The following is a 26,907-nucleotide window of genomic DNA, read 5'->3' as shown; positions in this document are numbered from 1 at the left end:
GAGGGAGTGTTACTGGGAAGTGGCTAGGCTTTAAGCTTTCAAATTTCTCAGTTAGCTTCACTGCCTGCAACTTGTGGATCAGATGTAGATTCTCAGCTACTACTTTACTACCACACCTGTCTGCCTGTTGCCATCCCACCAACCCTCACCGCGACGGCCATGGACGATCCACCTAAAACTGTAGGCCCTAAATAAATGAGAATGAGTATGTCTAAAATTTTCTGTTCCTATTACCTGCAATATTACCATAACACTTATTTCTACGTGTAAGTGAGCATCACAACACACTGTTACTGCTTTTGTTAAAGCATTTCAAGGTCAATTTAAAAGGTCTAAGTTATGAGTGAACTTGTACATTTGGTCATGTGATGTTCTTCCCAATGCTCATCATTCTTCTGTGTACTTCCCTGTCTATCTCCTGTCATGCTCCTTATCCATAAAACAATGTCCTTGACCGTTGTCATAGAGAAAACTTGCTGGTGGTAAAGTATTTTAGCTTTCCACTGTCTCAGAAAGTTTTCATTTGTTACCCTTTGTGAAAATAGATGTTTATCAGTTATGAAATTTTTCAGTGAATTTACCTCACTCCTAGCATACATGCACATATCAGAGATCCTGGTCCACCGCCATCCTGGTACTGGCATCTCATTCTACCATCCATATTCATTTTGGTTTAGATAAAGTATGTTCCTCAGACTCATCTGCTTTGTGGATTTTGTCCTAATCCATGGAGTTGAGAAAGTTAATCTGGATTTGCCTTGTAGTAATTTTCATCATGATTATTGTGTTTGGATCTTTTTAAATACTTTAAATTAGTGCTTATAATTTCATCAAGTTTCGATAAAATTTAACCATTATGTCTTTATGTTCTTGTTCTGTCCCTTTGCCTGTAGTGATGGGAATTACACACATATCAGGCTTCTTTTGTTTCTCCTTCAGTTCTCTGCTTCTCTTGTTCTTTTCTTCTTAGTTGGTGGTCTCTGTTCTCTTTGTGTTCTGTTTAGGGTGGTTTTTATCAATATACCTTCTTATCACTAGTATTTCCTCCATTTAGTTAATTAATGTCATTTGGTCGGTCTTTATCTCACATGTGGTTGTTTTTCTCTGTATATATTCTGCTTTTGCCGTGTTTACATATCTCCTCTTCAGTTTTGGGATCTCTGATACACAAGGCCTGTTGTTGCTATGTCTGAGCACACATTTGTCTGCCCATGGTTGCTTCAAATGATGACTTTATTTTCTTACCATTTTTCTTACTTCCCAGATGCTTCTCAAACTTGAATTTGGGCATTGTGTGGTTTTTGGAGTTGAGAGTTAGATGGTGCGTGTGTATGTGTGTATGTGCGTTCTAGTGCATGTTCTTGAACTTTCCTATGGAATGCTGTGAATTACTTGGAGAAAGTTTGCTACTTGGAAATGTGGGTCTAAGTTTATATTTTGCAGGGGCTGAAGACTCTTAGCTGTGGAGATAATCACTCTCCATGTGTGAAGTAAGGCACTGTGTGAGCCTTGCTTGGTTGGTTCATTCTGAGTGTCAAGGTTTCAAAGTATGATAAGAGCCATTCATGTGTCACACTAGTCTGCTAAGTTTTTCCAAAGGCTCCTTCTCTGCCCTCAGGTAGTATTGACAGACACACACAGAGAAGGGGGAGAGAGATGGAGAGAGAAGAAAGAGACTCACTGACCTTCCATTTAGTGCTGGGGGGAATCCTGTACAGGGCTCTAGAGTTCTCATTCTTCTAGCAACATTTCTATCCCCTACAGTTTTTCTGAATGCTCAGCCCCTAATCTTCTCCTTGTATCTAACAAGCTCTGCCTGTTCTGACCTTGCCTCATTCTAGAGCTTGGATTTCTCTCATGGCAGTAATCTAGGACAATTTGAAACATTTCTTCATCATCTGATTCTAGTCTTCTGAAAATTCCTGTTTGATATATTATTATTCACAGCTTTAACATGGATTTTTTTTGGTTAATAACTTCAGTTGATGTAACTCTATCCTGATGTAAAAAATAAGACTAAAGGCCAAAACAGATTGATATCTCCCCAAGGCGCAAAGCTGTCCAGTATCAATGTATGGCAAAACTGATACCAGATCTTTCTTAGGATGAGGGAAAGAAGTTATTGGGTACATATTATAAACAGTTAAGAAAATCTCAGGAACATGCTATTATGCACACACAGGAGTCTTCTACATCTACAACACAGATAAATTCCCCCCTACATTTCCACTTTAAAGGCATCCAAAATTCAGAGAACATGGATTTAGCTCCTGGCTATGCAACTCACTATCTCTCTAACATTTGCTTGTTTGTATTGGCATTTTCCAGTCCAGAGGCTGATGTCTTTTATTTAATCACTCGTCTGGCTTGTGTTTTAATACACAATCTTTGGGGTAGTGTAGAACTTATTTCAACCAGACTGTGGCTAGTTCTTCCTGACTAGGCCTAGTGGCAGGGAAGTTAAAGATGTGTATTTTCATGTGAATGCTTGTGGATCTGAACCCAGGTCCCTGTGCTTGATCCACAAGTGCATTACCCAGTAAGCTGTCTCCACAGACACAGCAGGTTAACCTCTATAGGCTCCAATTGCCTTATCTGAAAAAATGGAAAGCATAACAACACAACAGTACATCCAAATTAGTTGATGTGAGACTTAAATGCAATATTATGTGAGAGATTTGGCATGGCTGTAAATATTATTTTTTCATGTTAACCTAAATGGTAAGTTAGGTATATCTCCAATAAATATCAGCTATTTTCCTAAATAATATTCAATTCTTTCTTGCTCTTTGTTCCTGTCAACTTTATGAAGCTGGTTTCCTCCTCTCTAGATTCCTGAGATGTCTCTCTCTCTCTCTCTCTCTCACACACACACACACACACAAAGAAATGTGCAGTAGGCACCTCTTTTAGAAACCATCTGGTCTCCATTTGCAGAGTCAATGTGAAGTGTTTTTCTATTTGCTGGTGACTCTCATGTTTGTATTTGTCTTTACTGCTAGCATTGGCCACCCAATTTTTCTCCAATTTTTTCCCTAAATGTTTGTGCTTTATGTGTTTCTGACCTCATTCAATAACTTTATCATTGCTCAAACCCATGTTTTCCTCACCCGACCCCTAGTGCTACACAAACAGAATTCTACCAGCCTCATTCTATGTGCGTCACCTAGCTGCTCACTACCAATGTAAACACACAAAACCAGGGGTGTGTCAGCATTTCCTAATGCTTGCCACGTGGCGTTATAGTCAACTTTGCATGGGTTTTGTTTTCTGCTTCCATGGCATCTATTCTTTCCCTGGACCTTGGAAGAGAGAGTAACTATTGTTGGTATCTTTATCTGATACATCCTAAAACCTTTTTAAATACTTAGGAGAAAAAGGATAAAGAGTAAAGGTGAAGAAGTAAAGAAGCAGACTTCTGGCAAGGTAGTTTCTCAGGTTAGGGTATTCACAGCAAAACCTGAAGATTCATGTTTGATCCTTGAAACTCATCTATGAAGAGAACTTACACACACACACACACACACACACACACACACACACACCCCAAATAAATAAAGATATAAATAAACTTTTAAGGATTTTAAAAAGAAAGGAGTCATCTTCTTCAGACAAAAGTGATTACTGTTGAGAAAACCAAGACACTGTGTTTAGAGATCTCCATGGTGCACAAAGACACCTTTGGTAAATGATCTCATTTAACAACTGTCCCACAGGAATCACACCCTGGTTTCACACATCTCTCTCACAATGCACTGAGACACTGGGCCATGTATTTATCATGTCCCTGGAGAGCAAAGACTTACATATAAAGCTGGTGGGGGGACTCATCTAAGTTGCTAAGAAATAATTATATTGCCATTGCTGATTCTAAGCAAGAGAAAATTGTATTTAGCAAAAGTAAAAACATTGTATAGACGGTGCCATGGAGCTGAGTAGAATCTCATATAAAAATGGCTGAATTTGATGATAAGGGCTGCAGCATAGTGACCTTGTACCTTGTGTGACATTTGTCATTTCACTCCAACACGTTGACCAGTATCACATTAGGTAATGTACTTACAGACAGGCAAAACAACAGAGGGACAAGAAAATTAAAAGAAGCCGAATCAGATAGGACTGGCAGTATGTCAAAATAAGATTTGTAAGGGAACTGGAACACTGTCGAGACCCAGGTGATCCCAAATGGTGTGGGATGCAAAAAGGGTGCAGAGGTGTGTCAAGGTTCAAGGACAAGGTCCCACGGGAAAAGTCCCTTCTCTGATTCTGCAGCCTACTATGTGCTCTCTTCACTGCTCTCTCAGACAGAGTCATCATCTTCATCTTGAAGAAAACCCAGAGCTCAGAGAGTGAAAAAAAATGTCCCAACCTCATATACCAATGCCAGAGAAAAGGGTCAAAGGTAATAATCTTCTTGAGTTCTAATGTTGCTATGAATACAGACATGCCCACCCACAAACACACACACATACACACACACACACACACACACACACACACACACACACAGCACAAGAGAGAATGATAGAGAGAGGGAGGGAAGGAGCAAGAGAGAGAGAGAGAGAGAGAGAGAGAGAGAGAGAGAGAGAGAGAGAGAGAGAGAGATCACCAGAGGGGACTCACTAAACCCACACACTCCCTGGTAGCCTACCCTATTTGCATTTTTCCTCAGTAGCTCCAAGGTAGAAAACTGGACGGGTAATTGAAATAATATGGACGTTAATCAAAGAAAAATATACCTTGTCAGTAACAAGCTTTACTAGACAAAGGCAGGGAAGATGGGAACGTCCTTGTGGCACTGAAAGCAGTGAGAAAGGGGTCTGAGAGATGCTCCTATCACAGTGACATCACTTAGTGGGCAGCACAGTGGGGATCCAGTAGGTGAGAAAATTTCTAAGAGCCTTCTAACTCCCAGGGCCTATTTTATCAATAGATGACAGTTGCTAGGTGAGGTTTAGTAGGGTTTGTGAATTAGGCAAGCTCTAATTGGCTAAAATTCTGCTTGCTCGGACAATTTTTAAAGTAATTATATGTGTAAAACTTTGGGTTTGGTCCTGGTAGGTGCTTGAGCTAATGGGCCTTGTCCTGAGGGGGAGGGAATTAGGCAACCTGGGGCCAGCACACAGAGACCACCTTTGACTCATTTGGATGTCACAGTCGGATCCCCTCGGGAGATGACATTGCCCGTGGTGTATCATAAAGCGCGCTTTGAGGAAACAAAGCATGCTTCTGCCTCCAGGTGCCCTGCTGTCTTTACTCACCCACAACCAATGTGAGCAGTGGATAAACAGGTCCATCGATGGTTTCCTAGGAGAAGGTGGCCACCCAGGAGAACAATCAGAAGGCACTCAGTGCAGGAGGTTAGCATCAGCGTGCACACCTGCTGTATGGGCCTTGGGTTAGGATTACAAACCTGTTTTTCTTGTGGTAATGAGGACACATTTCTTTTTCTTTGCCATTTTCTTGCTGCCCAAAGCCTAGGGCAGCTTTACCCAGTCAAATTCCCATTCTTAGACCTAACCCATTTGAGAGAGCATAGGAGAGCATGTGCCACATGCGGACCTTGTCTTGGGATTCTTCGAAACCATGTCCGAGCTGCAACCACAAGGCCAGTGTTGGCAGGAACTTTGCCTGGCATCTAGAGTGAGCTTTTCTGTGGAAGGGGTCATTAAATGAGTTTAACTGCAGGAAGTTCATGAGACTAGCTCTTCAGCAACCCTGTGTACTTAGTGTATTCGGGTTGGTACATCAAGAAATCCACAAGGATCTCCTAACTCTCAGCAGTTTGTCAACCGTTGCTGTCAGACAGGGACTTCAAAGTTTGCCCTTAGCACAGGACAGAATCACAAACCCAGGTTGCTGGGGTTACGGTGATATTTAAGCTAGTTCTTACCAAACTTATAACAGATTTTTCCTTTGAGAGCTATAGGGATAAAAGAAACACCTTGACTGAAGGGAATGGGGCTTGGTGGGAGCACTCCTCATCCCTGTCCACGGGGAGATCAGAGGAAGCCATCCAAACCTGCTAGCAATTTACTTCCAGTTTTCTGTGCCCATCTCATTCTTTATGTCTTGGTCAAAAGTAATCTGATGTCAAAGGAATTCAATATTATATAGCCCAAGACTGCCTTAGCCCAGTGGTCTCAAATCTCCTGCAGCCTCCAACACCAGAGACTGGTTTATTGAGGATAAGCAGTGGGACCATGGTTGCCTGGCAACCACTACTACACTGCTGCCTTTACCTCCATGCATCAAAGCTTGCCATGTGCTGCATGTTTGGAGGTACCATGAAGAGCTAGGTGCGACACATTATCTTTTGAGTAATGGAGATAAAATATTCCAGTTTAAGATCTTGATGTTGATCAAGGTTGACTTGATCAAAAGCTGAAAAGGCCGAGCATAGAATTAAGAGTCACACCTAAGCTTCCTACTCTTTTGTTGGTCAATGAGAAACCATCTCAAATGTCTTAATTTATAGGCTCTGCTTCCCTTCACAGGCAGAAGTGCAGGACCCTGGTCCAAACTTGCTACTCTATCTGAAAGTGACATACCTACATTTTATCTGTCAGTGCAAATGGCATGTGTCTCACTGGAATACTTTCTCATCAAGGATAATTAATACACATATAGATGGCTCTTTGGAAGCATTGCCATTCATGAGGCTTCTATGATGCATCTGCTTTACTTGGGCCCCTCTTCTATGACAAGAGTGTTTGCCCATATGTTGCCAGCTTGTTCTCTCAAAGGGTTTATAACGATGTGAAAGCCACATGCCCGTTCCATTTTACTACTCCATCTTTCCCCTCAACTCCAGCACCAGCACAACTTTTTATTATCTCTTTATTATGCCAATTCCAGGAAGGATTTTTCCTTCTTTGAATTCAGAGTCACCAAAATGCCAACTCCATTTCTCTAATGAGCTTTTCTTTGGCCCAGCCCCACTTCTCATAAACAAAGTGTCCACGTATGTCAAGACGCCAGCCTTTGATGGTCTCATCTGGACAGAAGAAGCAACCATGGGAAACCCCACTCACTTTCACTACCCTCTTCTGCCCCTTCCCATGCCAGGACCTATTTCCATTGGCTCTTAGCCTACTAACCGACACACTATCCATGCATCCCATCTCAGAGTGAAATAACCTAGCCTGTCTCACAAACCATCTGACTCTTTACTTTCTGCTAACTTTTTTTTTCTCGTCTGAGCATTTAAAGTACATATGAACAGATGGAACTGTTTTTAAGCATGGTTGCAAATATTTTCCTCATAGACACATGTCCACACATTCTGGTAAACGGGTTGAGTAACCTGACTAAGCTGTGAAAGGTTGTCTGACAGCCACTTTCCCGTCCATCCGGAGCTCAGATGATCTTAGTATGGTCGGTCTCCCCTGCATGTCATTTCCTTTCTCAGGGGAAACATTTGAGCTGCTGCTATGCCACTGGCTAACTACACAGATGCCAGATCACAGGATGCTTCCTTCCAACTACCACCTATAAATTCTGAGAAACACCGACCTCCTGTCTCCCAGGATGGCAGGCTAAATCTCTCTTTAATTTTTATCTTCTAATATTGTCCTTCAGACTTCGGGTAACTTACAGTTTCCCTGGGGTGGCTATGGCATCCATTGACTTTAGAATACATTTTTCATAAGCACCAAGTGCTTTGGCTCAAGTGTATTTGTGTGAGGTAGCATGTGAGAAAAATTTCATCCACTAACATACTCCAGGGGGAAATATTTTTCTGCAATAAAAGAAAAGCTGTAAAATAAAAGACTAAGTGAGTATAGGTCACACCTAAAAGAAAAAAAAGAAGAGGGGTCAACTTAAGGGGATCCTAGAAACATAGATTCTTCTGAAAAGAATGGTCCCTTTCATTCTTTCTGTCACACAGAAACCCTAGAATTAGAAAACGCATTCTATAGATGCTGGAATCAACATCTGTTTTGTGATTGGAAACCCTTTTCTGAATGGACCTGACTAGAGCTGCATAAGTGCTCCAGGCTCTACCTTCCCAAGTGCTTCATGATCTGCTCTCCTAAGTGCTCCAGGCTATCTTCCCCAATGTTCCAAACTCTGCTCTCCTAAGTGCCTAAGGCTCTGTTCTTTCAATTATTCCAGTCTCTGCTCTCCCAAGTGCTCCAGGATCTGCTCTCCTAAGCACTTCAGGATCTGCTCTCCCAAGTCCTCCAGGATCTGCTCTCCTAAGTGCTCCAGGATCTGCCCTCCCAAGTGCTCCAGGATCTGCTCTCCTAAGCACTTCAGGATCTGCCCTCCCAAGTGCTCCAGGATCTGCTCTCCCAAGTGCTCCAGGATCTGCCCTCCCAAGTGCTCCAGGATCTGCTCTCCCAAGTGCTCCAGGATCTACTCTCCCAAGTGCTCCAGGATCTACTCTCCTAAGCACTTCAGGATCTGCTCTCCCAAGTGCTCCAGGATCTGCCCTCCCAAGTGCTCCAGGATCTGCTCTCCCAAGTGCTCCAGGATCTGCCCTCCCAAGTGCTCCAGGATCTGCTCTCCCAAGTGCTCCAGGATCTGCCCTCCCAAGTGCTCCAGGATCTGCTCTCCCAAGTGCTCCAGGATCTGCCCTCCCAAGTGCTCCAGGATCTGCTCTCCCAAGTGCTCCAGGATCTGCTCTCCTAAGTGCTCCAGGATCTGCCCTCCCAAGTGCTCCAGGATCTGCTCTCCTAAGCACTTCAGGATCTGCCCTCCCAAGTGCTCCAGGATCTGTTCTCCCAAGTGCTCCAGGATCTGCTCTCCCAAGTGCTCCAGGATCTGCCCTCCCAAGTGCTCCAGGATCTGCTCTCCCAAGTGCTCCAGGATCTGCTCTCCTAAGCACTTCAGGATCTGCCCTCCCAAGTGCTCCAGGATCTGCTCTCCCAAGTGCTCCAGGATCTGCTCTCCTAAGCACTTCAGGATCTGCCCTCCCAAGTGCTCCAGGATCTGCCCTCCCAAGTGCTCCAGGATCTGCTCTCCCAAGTGCTCCAGGATCTGCTCTCCTAAGTGCTCCAGGATCTGCTCTCCCAAGTCCTCCAGGATCTGCATTTCTAAGTACAACAAACTTCTCAGAATGAGTGTGGAGAAGAGGGAGGAATGGAACTTCCAGCCCAAGGTTTCAAGTTTTCCAAAACCTATTTGCTTTGGCCTGCCTCTGCCATTCCTTTCTCTCTTTTTTTCAAAAGTGTGAAATGGGTTGGTCGCTGGTATTTGTTCTGTGGTCTCTGCTAACTCTTCCATCTGCATAAACTTAAGTCTGCCAATCCAGCGCCACAGCAGCACTTTCTCCTCAGCTGGCTCAGAGGCACATGGAGATCCTATTAAGTGGTACTTTCAAGGCTTGCAAATGTGTGATCCAGGCTGTCACTGAGAGCATGAGGCTTAACTGTGCTGCCCTCCCAGATGTCAGGCTTTAGGACAAGGAACTAAACAGATGAAGACACTTTGGATCCAGGTCTCAATATGACTGCCTTCCCAGAAGCAGAGGCATTGCCACAGTGGCTACCATGTGCCTACAGATGCCCCTTCTTAAGCCACAGGGAGGTGAAAGATTATACTTTCTGGAATCTTCCATTCTCTTATGACGATATGTATTTGGGGTATGGAGAGATCACAAGAAGAATCTATCTTCCCATATCTTCCCAATTTTTTTCCTTGTTTATCTGTATCTAAGTTAATCCTCTTCAGTAAGATATAGCCCTTTAAGAAGCAGTACTCTATGCTGACAGGAGCCTAATATAGCTGTCTCCTGAGAGGCTCTGCCAGATCATAACAAATACGGAGGAAGATGCTCACAGCCAACCATTGAACTGAGAACTGGGTCCCCAGTGGAGGAGTTAGAGAAAGGATTGAAGGAGCTGAAGAGGTTTGCATAAGAACAACAATGCCAACCAACTAAAGCTCCGAGGGACTAAACCACCCTCCAAAGAGTACACATAGAGAGACCTATGAGTCCAACTGCATATGTAGCAGAGGGTGGCCTTGTTGGGCATCAGTGGGGAAAAAAAGCCCTTGATTTTGCCAAGGCTCAACACCCCAGTGTAGGGGAATGTCAGGGTAAGGAGGTGGGAAGAGGTGAGAGAAGATCACCCTCATAAAGGCGGGGGGGGGGGGTTGGAATAGGGGGTTTATGGAGGGGAAACCATAAAAGGGGATAACATTTGAAATGTAAATAAAATATATCAAAGAAGAGGAAGAGGAAGAGGAAGAAGAAGAAGAAGAAGAAGAAGAAGAAGAAGAAGAAGAAGAAGAAGAAGAAGAAGAAGAAGAAGAAGAAGAAGAAGAAGAAGAAGAACCCTCCCTTTATTTATCTGGTGTCAATTCTTGGACACATTGGTTCTCCACCAGATTCTGTCATACAGAAAGCCACCATCAACTGTGCTCACATGCCTTGGGTCTGATACTAAAAATGAGGAAGGCTGACAGGTTTTTGGTGAGATTAACAAATGTGTCTATGGAGTGTAAATATCTTTTAATGAAAAATTAGATACAGTTGAATAAACCATGTGTTGAAAGACACATGGACCATGGGAAGAACTATCAGTTGGTGTTTGTATCATCTGAGGAAGAACCCAAGTCAATGTTGTCCTTAGTAGTAGAATAACAAAAGCTAAATAAGACAATTGCTAACAAGAAATGACTCGAGCCCTGTTGCCCATGATAACATTAGAAAGACCCCAAGTTACACCAAGAATTAATCTCAAAAGCTCTTTTTTGGCTTGGTCAAGATAGATATGAGGAAGTGTTTGACACATGGCTTCTTGGAGGAAAATTTGCTTTCACTTACCAGGTGCTGGTAAATCTGGGTTTATTAGTCTGTGAGCTGTCTCTCCTTATATCGATGATCTCGATAATTTACTAATCTTCAATAATGGGGCAATGTAATACCCTGCACAATAAATTCTCGTACTTTAAAATATCATATTGTGATCAGTAATTTCAAGACATGAACCTCAAGTGCAAGGAAGGACATTCTTTTCATGGAGAATCAGTCCACACTCCAAATGCCTTGCACAGAGGCCATTTACACTTTGGGGGCTGTGTAGCAAAAATTTAATATAATGGAAGCAATGAAAATGATTGAGAAATATTCCTGTAGGGCCACAACACACATGTGTGAAAGCATGCAGAGTTAGTTTTGTCAAGATAGAACGATCAGCACCCAATAAAACATATCAAAATTACATTAGCCCATGTGCTTCTGACTTTCTTCATCTACGTTAACTCTGAGCTTCTTGAAGGAGGCGTTTACATCTCTCCCATATCTAAAGCAATGAAGCTTAGTGAACACCAGGCAAGCTAAGAGACTGGCTGAGGTTCAATCTTACCTCTGACGTTTCCTACCCCATGGTACCTCTGCCTCTCTGAGCCTTAAATCCTACTTCCATTAAATAAGGAGAGCGGCTTTTTGCTGTGTAGTGAGAATAAAGTCACTCTGTATATTGAGATCACAAAGCAGTGCCTGACAGAAGTTGTGGGTAAATGATACCTCATGCACAGTTACCCCAGCACAGTCTGTTGCTCGCTTACCATCACCTGACACTGGGTCTCTTTTCTTACTAACAGAAGAATCATTTGTGGAAAGTACATGAAGAGATTCTATATCCATTTTTTTCCCTGAAAATGATTTATCTGCTGTTTGAATCAATTGTGGGCAGGGAGATGTAATGGATTTTGTTTTGAGGAACCATTTCCAGGGATTTATCTCCCTCAAAGAAGAAGACATGTAAGTGTGTATGTACACATACCAATCTAGTGGTCAAAGCCACAGTCAGCATATAAAAGCCACTGCCAGCAGACTGGCAGTTTGGCAGAATAAAGTCTACAAGGAGAGACCTAGATAACATGGGGTGTGATATGATGTAACTAAGCCGCCAAGTCTTAAACTGCCTGTCTGCACCCTTCTCACTGCAGTGCACTAGCGCTGACCCACAGTGTAACCATCAGCACACAACATGACTGATGTGATTGTCGAGTGTCCTCTAGCACATGTTCACATAGATCTGTGTGTCACCTGTGTACCTTGTACTTTTAGGTTCCCGCTCTTATGTTTAATTTTTAAATAACTCAAGTGCATGAAAGTTCTACCACACTATATAACAGTTCTGCTTCAAAAGCAAGACTAGGCAGACATCAATATTTGGTTTCATTTGCTTTACAAACCTTGCCATCTAGCATTTATGAAAGGGAATGAAACACTAAAAATTAAGCTAATGTATCCCAATACCTTTTATTACTTAAATGTTTATAGTTTTATTGGTATCCTTACATTTATAGAAAACATGCTTTTATGTATTTTTCAATTTTCAATAGGCACCATGTTCTCCTTATTAAGGACTGAGTCTGACCTTTTAGTCCATGTTGGTATAAGTAAAGTTTGTTAGTTTAAAATGCTGTATAATATTTCCTTTGTATTTATCAAAACTCCTCGTGCAGTCTATTATATTTCTGAAGCACATTCATCATCTGTGCTGTCTTCCATTCTGGTATCTTCTTTTCCACTGACCTACTGAAACACATTCTAGATTCTAATTTCTGCTTTATGACCAGTGGTGTGGCTTGAAAGCTGCTCCTCCTCGTCTTTGGCGTGACTCCTGTTTATGCTGGTGTGACTATTGCTGCCTTTCACTTGTACTTTAATTATGTGTATTAGACCTTCCCCTGTTGGTTTGGAAATGTTTGCCTTAAGAATTTCTTCCCTAGCCTAGTTTGGAAAGAATGTTTTCAATGTTTTCTTCTGGAGCTGTGAAAATTCCCTTCCCATTTTTATTCAACTTAAACTCTGTAGAAGGTATTTCTGTATAATGTAAGCACTAGGGATCTAACACCTGTATTTTTTCCATAGGAATAATCTAAGGTCTCAGGACCACAAGTGGAATGTTTCCAACACTCACTATGCCTCTCACTCCGCATACCAACTTCCTCCATACCCAGGGGTCTACGTGGTAGTCATTAGTGTTGTTTGCCACATGTTCTTATTCCACAGCCTCTAAGTACCCAGTCAAATTCCATTCCCTGACCTCTTTGTGCTCCATTGGGGCCAGGGACTGGTTCTACATAATGAGCTAAGAACAGAACTGACAAGCATACCCAATGACCAGTGTAAATGACCAGAGAGATCTCTCTTAGTCAGTGGTAGAAGACATGACTCAAGTACAAACCTGGATACCCCAGTGAATTGTGAGAAAGATACTGAACAACTTCAGGTGGCTTGAGGCAGGAGACAAAAGTATCCTAACTTTACACTTCAAAATCTGGAGTCTGTCAGTTACTGTCGCAAGACCAGGCTTACTCCAACGGCTAATGAGTAGTAATGATAACAGCTGACACCAAGCATGACATAGACTAAAGGTCTGAGCCCCAGATGGAAAGAAGTAAGAAATAAAGAAGTGGGGACCTAAGTTGGCTGGATCCGGATCTGGGTTGTTTAGACGTAAAACATTTGGTAAAAGCTATCCCTCAAATAATTTGGAATTCGGACTCTACTCCATCCTCCTTGACCAGAACCCAAGCTCCACAGACACGACAGCTGAGGAGGAGACCTGCCAATGTGAAAACACTCTATACTTCAGCATGCCTCATGTTGGAGGAGCCATCACATTGGACCCCAGAAAAGAGCATCCAAAAATTTTAAAATGTTGGCATCATTTTGTTAAACATCTGGGAGAAAACTAGAGGCAGGCAGATTGGACGATGCCTGGACAGACACAAATGAAACAGTATCTACCTGCCTTCTCACTCACTAGCCTCTTTATATCAGGACCCAGTCTGGTTGAGAGCATCTTGAAAGGCAGGTTATATACAGTCACAGATGGTTGGTCAGCAGCTACAACCTTTAGACAGGTTTAGTTAGGAACAAGATGCTTCTTCATAAGAAGAATCATCATATTGGCCAATATAATAAAGTCATATTTCAATCTAGTGATTCCTGTGTCAGAGTGACTTCCCTGTATTCAACACCTTTTTGATGCACCCTTTAAAATGAAGAATGAAGGGTGGAGAGATGGTTCAGCAGATCAGAGCGTTTGCTAGTATTTCAAAGGAACTTAGTTTGTAGTACCTCCATCAGGCAGCTCACAGGCACCTCTAAGTCCATCTTCAAAGCATCTGATGTCGTTTCTGACCTCTGCAAGCACACGAACACACAGAGACACACAGAATCATATAGCAAATATCTATAGTGAAACGTGAATCCATTCCTAGATGCAGACAAGATGATCTGGTCTGAAAACAGTTTTGGAAAGGGAATATGAGTCTTTGGAAGAGTTCATTACCAATAGAAAAGGACAGAACTCTGGGTGGAAAAGATCTGAGTAGGTATTGGAGTGAGCCAAGCAAGACTTCAGAAGCAGAGAGTGGCTTCCTTCATATCAGAGCCAAGAATCACATCTTCGTAATGTTTGTCTGAGAGTGGCAGTTGTTCCCTGTGGGATAATGTCAAACAAGTTTCTTTTTCCATAACAACCTCACAGGTAATTGGATAGAGAGCCCATGGCCTTACATCCATCCTTTCCTTGTGGTTTCTTTTCCTCCAGAGGAACATTTCCGTCCTTTTAACTATTTCTGATAAGACACTTTGGCGGCAGGAAACTCAGATGGAGGAAGAGGTGTGAATAAGTAGTCCGTGTGCTCTTCAGTATATGGCAGAGCTCTTTCTGCCCTGTAAGCCAAACATCCCGACACCTCATCAGAGCACACATTCAGAGAGGCGTTTCAGCAGGCAGCACTCCGAGCCTCCTGCCTGTCAAGGGAATCATGGAAAACTGGTCAAAGTGTTTCTGTCATGTAAATAATGAAGTGCTTTCAGTTAGATGTATGTAATAGGAAACTGCCTACCTTCCCCCCCCCCCTTTCTTTTCTTGGAAGTATTAACTTTTCATATTTAACAACTTAATGTATCTTTCCCTAAGATACATTTGGGATTGTTTTAGCACTGATCGTATCCATTTATACATGTTCATTTCAGATATTTTACCTTACCGTAGGAAAGGAAAATAAACAAACACCGTAACGAATATCTCTGTTTCCTGAAACCGTGGAGCCAAGATAGAATCAAATAGGGCACAAATTAGTGTTTCTTTTGGAATTACTGGAATCAGCTCCTACTAGCTGGAATTCTAGAGCCCACATACTCCTGGTCCTGTCTACCTTGTTTATGGAGGCAAACCACAGAAGTCAAGAAATAGGCATACCGGCTGTGCCAGTAATAGACAGATTCTGAGGCTGTTCTTGTAATCTTAGAGCTAAAGACCTGTGATCACAATGGTAAGATTCACATATCTGCAAATACCACCATTAATTAGGACAGAAGCAGAGTTGGCCATATGCTCTTTATTACACCAGGATGGTTGTAATGCTTCTTCATTAATGAGGGCGTCCTTTACTCAAAGACAGAGTTTTAAAATTATGGTAAAAATAACCAAGATGTTGGACTATATTTGGCTCAATGGTTAAGAGCATTCCTTATTTTTCCACAGAGCCCAGGTTCACTTCCTAGAAGCCATATGATAAGTCATAACCACCAATAAGTTCAGTTCTATGGGATCTAATGCCCCTTGCTGGTTTACAAGGGCAGTTGGATACCATACATGGTGTGCATACATGCAGGCAGGCAAAACACTCAGTGCATAAACTAGAAAATTAAAATTCAGAAAATGACCAAGACATCTAGGAAATCTGATGGCTTTAATATTTTAAAACATTTTCCTATTTTATATGTTTTATTAAATATTTTTGCAATTGTTGGAGGTATACATGATATGTTAATTAATAAGATATCCTGGCAGATTGCCAGCTTTTGTTGATAATGATCACATGCTTTCATTATTGATCTGCCCCAAACATAACAACTGGCACTGAATATCCATAACAGTAAGTTAAGTCTTAGAGACAACAAAAAAATCAAATTATGTCACTAGATAACTTCTGATAACACCAAATAAAAGCTGAACTGGTCAAAGCACAAAGAGTAATGGAAGGTGTGTGGTATCAACATCAATGCAGAGAGAAGCAAAGGAAGGAGAGGAAACATGCAGAACCAGAGAAGAAACCAAAATACCCCACAGAGACTCAGCTAAGTTAAAAACTAGCTTTAACCCTTTTGCTCAGAACTGCATTGGTTACCTGAGTTCCTATCTGGTTCTAAACATAACTTAGAACTTAGTTTTCTATATCCATGAAGACTATTCTGGGTACTTTAATGGGATTGCATTTAACCCATAAATTGCTCTTGCTAAGACAGTTATTTTCACAATATTAATTCTACTGATCTATAAGCTTGGGATGTCTTTCTGCTACCTAGTTTCTTTCTCAACCTCTTTCTTCAAAGATTTGAAGTTTCACTATGTAGGTTTCTCACCTCCTTAGTTATGTTTATTCCAATTTACTTTATTGTCTCTGATGCCACTGTAAATGGGAGTATGTCCATGAACTCTCTTAAAATGTGTTTGCTGGTGTTGTATAGCAAGGTTACTGATCTTTTGTAAGTTAATGTTGTACTCTGAGACATTCCTGAGATCACTGAGTGTTTCTAGAAGTTATCTGGTGAGATATCTGGTGTATGTACAAAATCATAACATTTGCGCATAGGGATAACTCAGCTTCTTCTTTTCCTATTTGTATGTCTTTAATTTCCTTCTCTTGCCCTATTGCTCCAGCTAATGCTCCAAGTACTATTGAAAGGAATGAAAATGGTGGACATACCTGTGTTGCTTTTGACTGCCATGGGATTGCTTCAGGTTTTCTCCATTAGGAGAATGTTGGCTGTGGGTTTATCACATACAGACTTTAATATGCTGAGTGCTCTCCCTGTCTTATTCTCTCTGATACTTTCATCATAAATGTTTGTTGTATTTCATCAAAGGCATCTTCGCCATCTATTGAGAGGACCATGTAATTTTATTTAAGTTAATTTATATGACTTATATGACAACAATATATATGGACATATGTTTAACCAACCATGTATTCCTGGGATAAAGCCAAATTGATTGTGGTGGATCTTCTTGATCTATGCCTGTCTTTAGCTTACCAGTATTCCACTGGGAAATTTTATATTTATGTCTATCTTTATGTAAACATCTATGTCTATTATTATTCTATAGTTTTGTTTCTCTTGCTGTGTCTTTAACTTGTTTGCATATTCAATGACTTACAGGTAAAAAGGTCAGGCCACTCCCACACTTCTTCTGTGAAAGCAGTGACCTTTCTATTTCAATTTTTGTGTGTAAGTATTTTATCAAATTATGTGTTTATTTACATTCCAAATGCTGTCCCCTTTCCTATCCCCCCTCCAAAGGTTCTTCACCCCATCCCCAACCAGCAGACATTTTGTAATATTAAAAACTAAACTAATACATTTTGTCTGATTTCATAGAGTGCAGGCAACTTGGAAGAAGTAGCAAGTGCTTTAAAATTAAGAAAATATGTATACTCAATAATGAGAGTAGGAAGAGGAGAATTGTTGCTAGAATGATCTAAAGATAACTTAACCACAGAACTCGGTTTTAGAAGAGGTACACGGCCTATGGTAATTATGGATTCAAAATCTTTTGTCCAGCAAACCCAGTGGTGGTGGTGCATTAATCCCAGAACTTGGAGAGCAGAAGTGGGCAGATCTATGTGAGTTTGAAGCCACCTTGGTCTACAGAGTTGGTTTCTATACAGCCAGCGTTGCTACACAAAGAAACCCTATCTCAAAAATAAAAAAATTAAAAACAATGGAAAGAAGAGAGGGTGGTGGGGAGGGGAAGAGAGAAAGAGAGAGAGAGAGAGAGAGAGAGAGAGAGACCAAAAGAGAGAGAGGGACAAAGAGAGAGACTGAGAGTTCTTCCCGCCAGCTCAGAAGTAAATCTTATGTGCTTGGCCTTGAATCAATGGAAAGAAAAGTCACTGGCAAAATGAAGCTCTCCAGCCCCAACCATGGATAGAAATGTGTTCCAGACTCAATTTAGCTGGAAGACAGGAATCCCGGAAATTAGCCTAAATATCACTTGCAATCACTTAAACTATTGAGATTTGTGCCAAAGACTCACATCACCAACCATCTCAGAATTATGGAGCAGTAGTGACTTTCAAGGAAGACAGGTAAGACCATCACACATTAATTAATTCCTTCAGAATTGATACATTTGTTAAAAAAAAAAGTCCAATAAGGAGAAGGTCTATGAGAGCCAGATCCAAAGGTCCAGATGACCCAACAAAAGAAAAATTAATAACTGAAGAAACGGAAGGAGTAATGCAATTATAGAGAAATACTTAAGTGCCAAAATATGATTAAAAGTATTTGTTATAACTAAAATTACAAAATTCCATGGAAAAGAACAGTTGAAAGAGAACCAACCAGAATTTCTGGAAATGAGTAGTCAGTAGTTCGTTAGATGATTTAAGAGGAGAAGAGATGGATTTTCAAAAGTTGGCTGTATCCGAAGATTACGTCATTGAGGTGGAACATAGCAACTCAAAAAATCATTTTAAAATCACAAAAGATGTTTACAAACAAGCTCCTAATACAAATACAAAATAACCAGTACCACAGACTCCCTTTCTTGTATAACAACAAAATGAGAAATAAATGTTCAAATAACAATCCACATTTTTAAGAACTGTAAACAAAAGAATGAGAATGAAAGTTATGAAGTACTCCAGACCTGAATGTCAAGAAAAAGGCCACAGATGAAGTTTGTGAAAATTCAAAAGTGGCTGGGAGAATATTGGAGAGACATGGAAAACTGATCACATGCATTCAACAACTGGAAAAGTAATGAGTTAAAGGTTCAGAGCATTAAATTGCAGAACATTATATTAAAAAGAAATAAGTAGAAAGTTAAAAATAATAAAATCAGATAACTTAGTGAAATAGAAAGACAAAACAAGATCAATAGAACTAACAGCTAATCCTCTAGATGATCAATAAAATGTGCAAAGATTTGTCAAGATTGATAAAACCCAACAAAATCAAAGTCCACTAAATATCAAAAAAGAGAGAAACATCTGATATTTAGAAAATCATTATAAACAACATTATTTCAATAGTTTTAACGTTATATGAAACAGACAATTTATTTTCACAGCATAACTGTAAGAAATATCAATCTCTGGTGATGTCACTTATATCTGAAATTTGCTTTAAATTTTTTTTTCACACCCATACACTGGAAATTTTAAGTGTTTCTTAGAGAATAATCAATTCATACACAAGTACCTTTTGTTCCAGCTTAGAAAAAGAAACATTTTGAAAAAGAAAAAAAAGAAAAAATTGGACATGTTATCTTTGTTTCTTTTTTCTTCTACAAATTAAATATTTTTAAAAGCCAGTGGACAAGATAGTTTGTAAAAAAATATCACTATTTTTAATGATTAACTTACAGTGTGGTACACATTATGAGCTAATGTGTCTATCTTCATTTTAGTGAATTCAAATCAGGCAATGTGGTTCTTTCCATGTTACCTATGGGGAAAATTTGAAAATGGCAATGAGTCAGTCTTGTCCAGGATCATGCAGACAGTAAGTGGTGTGAACACTCCCACAGTGGACTTAGACCACATACAGTAAGTGGTGTAAACAACCCCAGTGGACTAAGACCATAGACAGTAAGTGGTGTGAACACCCCCAGGGAACTTAGACCACAGACAGTCAGTGGTATAAACACCCCCGTGGATTTAGACCACATACAGTAAGTGGTGTAAACAGCCCCAGTGGACTTAGAAAGATCACAGACAGTAAATGGTGTGAACACCCCCAGTGGATTTAGGCCAGCTTAGGCTTTTCTGTTCATAACCACTGAATTTGTTTCTTAATAAAAATTTATAAACCAAGTATAGCCATATTTTTAGTGCACAGTGATGGTGTAAGATTGGGAGAGACAGGTCTCCAGATGATTTCTTCTGAGTTGAGAATTCACAGCACAGTGTTATGGCATCCCACTCACCTGTCTAGGATTCCACAGCACTTTGTAGGTCAGAAAGTATATTTCCATCCCCAGCGAGCATTTGAGCCCAGATTTGTTGCTTTGTTGTCATTTTCCACTCTAGATTTGTAAGCACAATAATTGATGACCACATTGCTTCCTCGACATGCATCCCACCCTCATGCTCAAGGGAGTTTGATTATTTATAATTACTTTTAGCATAAAAAGCAAATGTTTCAGAGTGGCCTCCAGGGTCACTCTATCCATGGCCGTCTTCTCCAGCCTTTGCTTGGCCTCCCTTCTCCATTGCTTTCTGATCTTCAGCCATTCTGGCTTTCCTCCCTGCCTAGCACTTGTTCCTGACACTTTGTCGTGGTGTTCCTATACCTATCTACCTGCCCTTATTGTGCCCTGTCCTACTCTTCAGACCTCATCTCGGGGATCAAGACTCAGTTAAACCCTCTCCTAAACTGCACCCCCAAACAAGGTCAGCATCCCTTATTGAAACTCACATAAGCTACACTTCTTAGCACTGTGCGAACCTTGTCACTGATGCCTAATTCTGAGATGATCTTGTTCCTTTCTTCTCTCACCCATGAGAACATGTGCTACGGGAGAAAGAAGAGTATGTGCGTTTTCTTTGGTGTCGACTCCCTAGTGCCCAGCTCAGGGCACTTTCTTTGCTAAAGTAGCCATGCAGTATTGAGAAGAGCAGAAAAGGTGGCAGAATGCTGTTTGGAAAGTAACTGCTATTATTTTCCTCCCTGAACTCAGACCCTTGCTATGTCAAGAGGTGAGTCTGTCTCCCAAGCTGGCCTTATAACTTCATTTCTTCTAAGGATCCAACCAAAGCAATGGGTGTCAACTCTGCCATGGGTCCATATGATCAAATCTGGACTAACAGAAGGTATCCATCCAAGAGTGGCTCAACTCAAGGTCATCAAAGGTTACTCATCCCATCTCCCACACCCTGACAACTTTGTGGCTATCCTCACTATGAGCAATGTCACCTAGCTCGTGTGCCTTAAACCTGGTCCTCAGAATCAGATCTTCCCAGCTAATCTATAAAGGCAAGAACAAACATTTGGAGGTAAGGGGGTAGTTTAAGCCAGTAAGTTCAAGGGTAGAGAGGCTAGAAGTAAATAGAGAATAACCTGGGGCGGGGGAGATATAAACGTCTGCCATGTGTAAATTGGCAAAGACCCATTAGCTTGTTTCTTTCTTTCCAAAAAAAGGGGGTGAAGAGAATAAAATTTTAATAAGGAAGTTACATAATGAGAGGCCCAGGTTAGTATGATGATTAGATTAGCTAAAGAGGTCAGTTTTCAGAAGAAAACACAAAGGTGAAACCTCACCTCTGACAACCACAATCCCTTCCTGTAACCACGAGGATCAAGCATATTTCACTAGTTGGTACATAAGGCTTAGGCGAGTGTGGTGGGTACTTATAATTGTCAATTTAACCCAAGTTAGAGTCATCTGTGAAGTGAGCCTCAATTAAGTTGGTGCATGCTCATGTCTGTGGGGGATTATCTTGATTACATTAAATAAATTTAGAGGACTGGCCCACTAGGGTGGCGTTAATCCCTAGTTAGGGGAGTCTGAGTTTTATCAGGGTAAAGAATTGAGCTGAGCACAAACAGCCATGCATTAATTCATTGCTTTATGTTCTTAAGTATGGGTGTGATATGACCAGCAACATCAAGTTTCTACTGCTTTGACTTTCCTTCAATGATGAATTCTAACCTAGAATTGGAAGCCAACAAACTCATTTTCCCTTAAGTTGCTCTTATCATGGTATTTTATCAAACAAAGAGAAAAGAGATTAGGATTGGCTTAGACAAACAATCTTTATAAAGTTATGAGTACCCAGCCAGGTCTCAAGTGTTATTATTATTTCCCACCTGGCAGGGAAGCTTTTCTACAGAGAAAACTTGAGAAGGAGATTGGCCAATGAAACACTCAGATCCAATAATCCAAAATTCTTGAGGACATGCCCATTGCTTTTGAAAAGCTAATCAAACTATATGCAGATTGGGTAAAATACTATATGAATCTTAATTATTGTTTTATTTAAACCTCATCCTTCATTCTGAGTTGTTACTCTAGGTCATAGAAATAAAAATGAAGGGCCTAAAATGTATCCATGTCTGTAGATCTGGACACACCAGAGTAAAACTAACCAACAGATAATATTCATATTGGAGGAACTAAAACACTGGACTTTCTCTGGCCCAGGCTGCCTTCTGAGGGCTCCATTTATTTATTCGTAGAAAATGTGTATGAAATGAGTCCTAGGATTATCTATCTTTATTTTGCAAAGGAGGAAAATAAACAGGAAGGCAGGAAGCAAGCCCCTTAAATCTGGTCTAGACTCTATTTTTTGAGCCCTTACACATCTCCAAGTACTTGTATCTATCCCTTTCTCCCAGAGTTCCCACTCAATGCTAAGGACTGGAATGGCAGTTGGTTTCTAGGCAGACCTTGCCTGCAAGTTAAGACTTCAGTTACAAGTGCACATGAACCTGGATTTTCCAATTGAGCTTGGCTCCCGCTCCCTGGAGAGTTTATAGCAAATTGGGAAAGCGAGAACTGTCTCCTGCCCACTCCTGCTAATTAAACTCCTCCAACTGACACTTTTTGGCTGGTTCCAAGAGGATATTATTTTTAGCTCGTGAGGGTTAAAGGGGAAGGGAAGTGTGCCAGATTCAGGTTGTTAGAGAAGGAAAGAGAGAACAGAGCTCAGAGAGACGTGTTGTGATGGTTGCTACATTTAATAATACGATGAGAAAATTGGAAGTCTGGGCCATAAGGAAGGTTCTAAACTCTGGTGACCTCCTAATGGCTCTGCCACATTAAACTGTGGAGGGTTTCTATGCTCACACAGTCCCAGGGGGACTCCAGCTTCAGATGTTAGGATGATCCTGAAGGATTATTATTATGATGATGATTATGATTATGATTATGATTATTGCTATTTACTGGAATAAAGAAAGAGTGAGGCTTCCTGGGCCCTGGTACTTGCAGAGTTTTTTTACAGCAGTGATCATTAATGACTTATTAAAAGGACCCTGATTTTAAAAGTTAGAGACACAGAGTTTAACGAGACCAGGCTAGACCCTCCATAGTCCCCTGATTGATAAACCTGGGCTCATGTAGCCCTGGAAACTCATCTGAGATGGGCATCCTAAGGCCCTGCCTCTCAGGACTCTCTAAGTTAGTTCACTCTTCTGCCCACTAGCTCTCCCTTCTTTCAGCTCCTCCCTCACTTTGGTTCTTCCGGTGATTAAAGGCACCAGATCCCCAGCTATTTACCAAGAACTCTACAAGCTATCAGAGCCGGAGCAGCTCGGGCCTGTTCAGACGAGGCATAAAACCTTGCAGCCCCATTATACAAACTATAAGACTCAATTCACAGGAAAAAAATAACCTTTTTGGTTTGCCTATGCTCTTCCCTTGATTAATAGACACCATTGTTTAGTCTGACAGCAAAGGCAGCATGAAACAAGCTAACATTTTCATTCCTGGACAGATCAAGGAGAGAAAATACCCCCAACATTCAGTAGATCATTTTTCACAGAACTCACTACATTGCCTTTTTTTAAAAAGAACATGTGGGTGAAATTTTTAGCATTTACAATAAGCATATTTGGTATAGCTAAGTTAATCAAAGTTTTGCTTTTGTTTTACGATAAGGGCTCTTGTAACTCAGGCTGGCCTCAAACTTAAGTATCAAAGGCCTCCATCCCTCCAGGTGCTCAGATTACAGGTATATTCTACCCATGCGTGTTAGGTAAGCAATCTATCAAATGAACTACATGCCCAGTCTAAAGATAGCTTTGTTTTATGTTGTCTTGTTTTTGTTTTGTTTGAGACAGGGTCTCATAGTCTATGTCTTGAGAGGAATCTATTGTAGGGGTGATGGCTGAATAAGCATGCTGATTGAGAATGGGCAATGGCCAGATCAGCATTTGGATCTCAGCCCACACCCTTACCACCTAAAATACCTTAGGCAAGTCATGTCCCAGAGAGCACAGCTCCCTCGCTATATGATGCTTTAATAGCGGTTACCTCATAGGGTTCTGTGAAGGATACCACGAGACAATGCTTCCAAATCTGAACAAGGAGCCGGCCACAGTCCTCCCTTGTAGTAGCAGCAGGAGCAGGGAGTGACCAGGGAAAGACCAAATGGGCAGCGGCACTGCTGGCATGGGGGTAGGCTTCACTTCCCAACTTTTACAAACCTCCTGGCCTCTATCAGTCATCGAGAAACACACACATAATTGCCCTTGGCCCAGAATGATTGCACACTGTTAATCTCGACCTCCTCCTCTTCCCGTGAGCAACTGCTGTAAAACATGCTCCACCTCACAAAAAGTAAACAGGGTACCCATTTAGGAGACAGTTTCCAAAGACGACTATGAATCGCGTTTTAATAGTGGGTGGTCAGTAGGCACTTAGTGTGCTTTATAGTAAACAGAATAGTTTTACTAATCCATGTCTTCCAAAAAAAAAAAAAAAAAGATAAAAATCCATGACAAGCATCGAATCATTTTAAATCCATTGGTCACTGCTTCTCATCATGCGGTAGTTTAGGTCACCCACCCTCCCCATGAAGACACTAGCAGTATCTGGTAACATTTTTGGTTATTACAACTGTAAAGGGGACAGTTTCGGGTACCGACTGGGCAGATATCAGGTACTCTGCTAAACAAGCCCAGAGGCTGCCTCCACAAGATCATCAGTGTTGATGCTGGGAAACTGTCCTAAACAAGCTTTCAGGTCCATGGAAGATCCTGCATATTATATTTGAATATGTTAAAAATAGTTGAGTAGTCTGAAGACATTTAGCTAAAATGTAAATTACTCTTGTTTGTCGGTGATTTACATCTTATAGTTTATGATTCATTTTTCTCATGTTTAAAAATATTTTCCAGACATCCTGGTTGGTTAGCTCAGTTGGTTAGAATGTGGTTCTAATAATGCCAAGGCCACAGGTTCGATTCCTGTATGGGCCGGTAAGGTGTGCAGATTTCCCAGAGGACCTTGGTTCAATTCCCAGCACCCACATGGCAGCTCACAACTGTTTTTAATTTTTGTTCCAGGGGATCCAACACCCTTAAATAGACACACACGTAGTCAAAACACCAATGTATATAAAATAAAAATAAACATTTAGAAAATATTTTCCATAGCCAGACTTCATGATATATGCCTATAATCTCAGCATTTGACAAGCAGAGGCAGGTAGATCTCTGAGTTCGAGTCCAGCCTGATCTATCTAGCCAGTTCCAGGCCAGTTAAAGCTACTTAAAGATACCAAATATGAAATACAATGACCATTTACACAAACAATGTATCAAAGATACTGGAGGAAGCTTTTATGGTTATTGTCTACAAAGAAAGTTCAAGAATCAAAGGCCCAGCTAATCTACACCGTTCATGCCAAGACTTGCTCCTTGAGAAACCTTTTCCCTGCACTCTTGCCAAAGGACAAAGAAGAAAAGGCAAAGAAAGCAAGCCCCTATGAGGAACCCACTCACCTTACATCCAGTATAAGGATTTTCCTCGTTTCAACTCACCCTGAACATGGTTCTTAACACAGGCATAGGATTTCTCTAACAGCTGCCAAGGTGGAAATCAAAACATTAAAAGTACAAGGACCAGGGTATAGATCCTGTTCCTTGTTTAGTTTTCTTCGCCTCTCCTGCCCACAGAATATGGCTTTGCCCATCTGAGAAAGCCATTAGTGAGAGAAGAGACATTATAAGCACTTCCCTTTAAAATGAGACATGTTTGCTTTTTTTGGAAACTGTCAGCCTGGAAGAAATCAGATTCAGTAGAGGGCAAAACTACCAAAATAAAATCACATGGTCCTTTGATTTTAGAGATGCCTGATTAGAATTTGGCACCGTGGCTTCCCGATGCCCAACTGTATTCCCATGAGCCAACCAATGCTATATTGTGGCCTCAGAAAGTTCACAGCATTGCTTGGCCCATAAAAATACAGGTCCAAAGAGGATCTAAATGGGTGTGTGACATATGGATCATTAGCCAGAAACCATGCACAGTGCTAGCAAGGCATTGGTTGCTGCAGGGGAATTTCAGAGGGGGCAATTAGGTTAGTGTTATAAAAGAAATAAGAGAAGGTGGCTTGGATAGATTCTTATTTAAAGTTGCAGTAGCCCAATTTGGATTTAAAATAATTTTTTTAAACACATCAATGAGTGTATGTAGTTACTGCCATATTTAAAATTTCCCCCTCAGCCAATGGCTTCTTTGGAGGGAGGCCTCATAAGTCAAGTAGCTCATTGGTATCTGTTTTTTCTTTGTGGTGAATCTTCGTAGATTGTTGATGAATTATTCCACTTTAATCCAAACATCGATGGTATTTCACATGACCCCAATAACACAGAGAGATTCTAATACAGAAAGAATGCCTTTCGCTCTGACTTATCTAAGATCCATCAGGATGAACAACAAATATTCAAGGAGGTTGTACGGACAAATGGGGAGGGACTGATGGCAGACAAAGTGCTGTCACATAGTATTTACTGACAAATGGTGGCTCATTTTATGTGGTGCTGGCACTGGGAATGGCTTTGTAAAGTGAAGTATATCTGTACAGGAATCCAGATGAGATTTGCTGCCTGGGTCTCTCTGCCTTTAGACGTCCTCTGGGCCAGAATAAGATGTTCACGGTGGAGCCGTGAATTTACCTGAGCAACATCCCACTTTAACTTAGCAGGCCAGTTCTTTGGGTGGGAGGACACGTCTAAGGTGTAAGCAGCTGAGAACTTCCTAAGCAGTAGACTCAAGGTAAGCAGCCTGTAACCAACAAGAATGAATCTCCATGCACTGGAAGCCCTGGGACTATGCTTTGAAAAACGAAGTTCAGCTTTAAAATGGGCAGAAGACTGCATGATTTGCCGAAGGTACTTACCTGAGTAACTTGGCATCTAAATGTTCTTTCCGTTGAATCCACTGATGGAGTCTCAAACTCAGTCCA

This window comes from Micromys minutus (genome assembly GCF_963924665.1).
Source record: "Micromys minutus genome assembly, chromosome: 11".
Taxonomy (NCBI): domain Eukaryota; kingdom Metazoa; phylum Chordata; class Mammalia; order Rodentia; family Muridae; genus Micromys; species Micromys minutus.
This window is presented reverse-complemented; position numbering follows the sequence as displayed.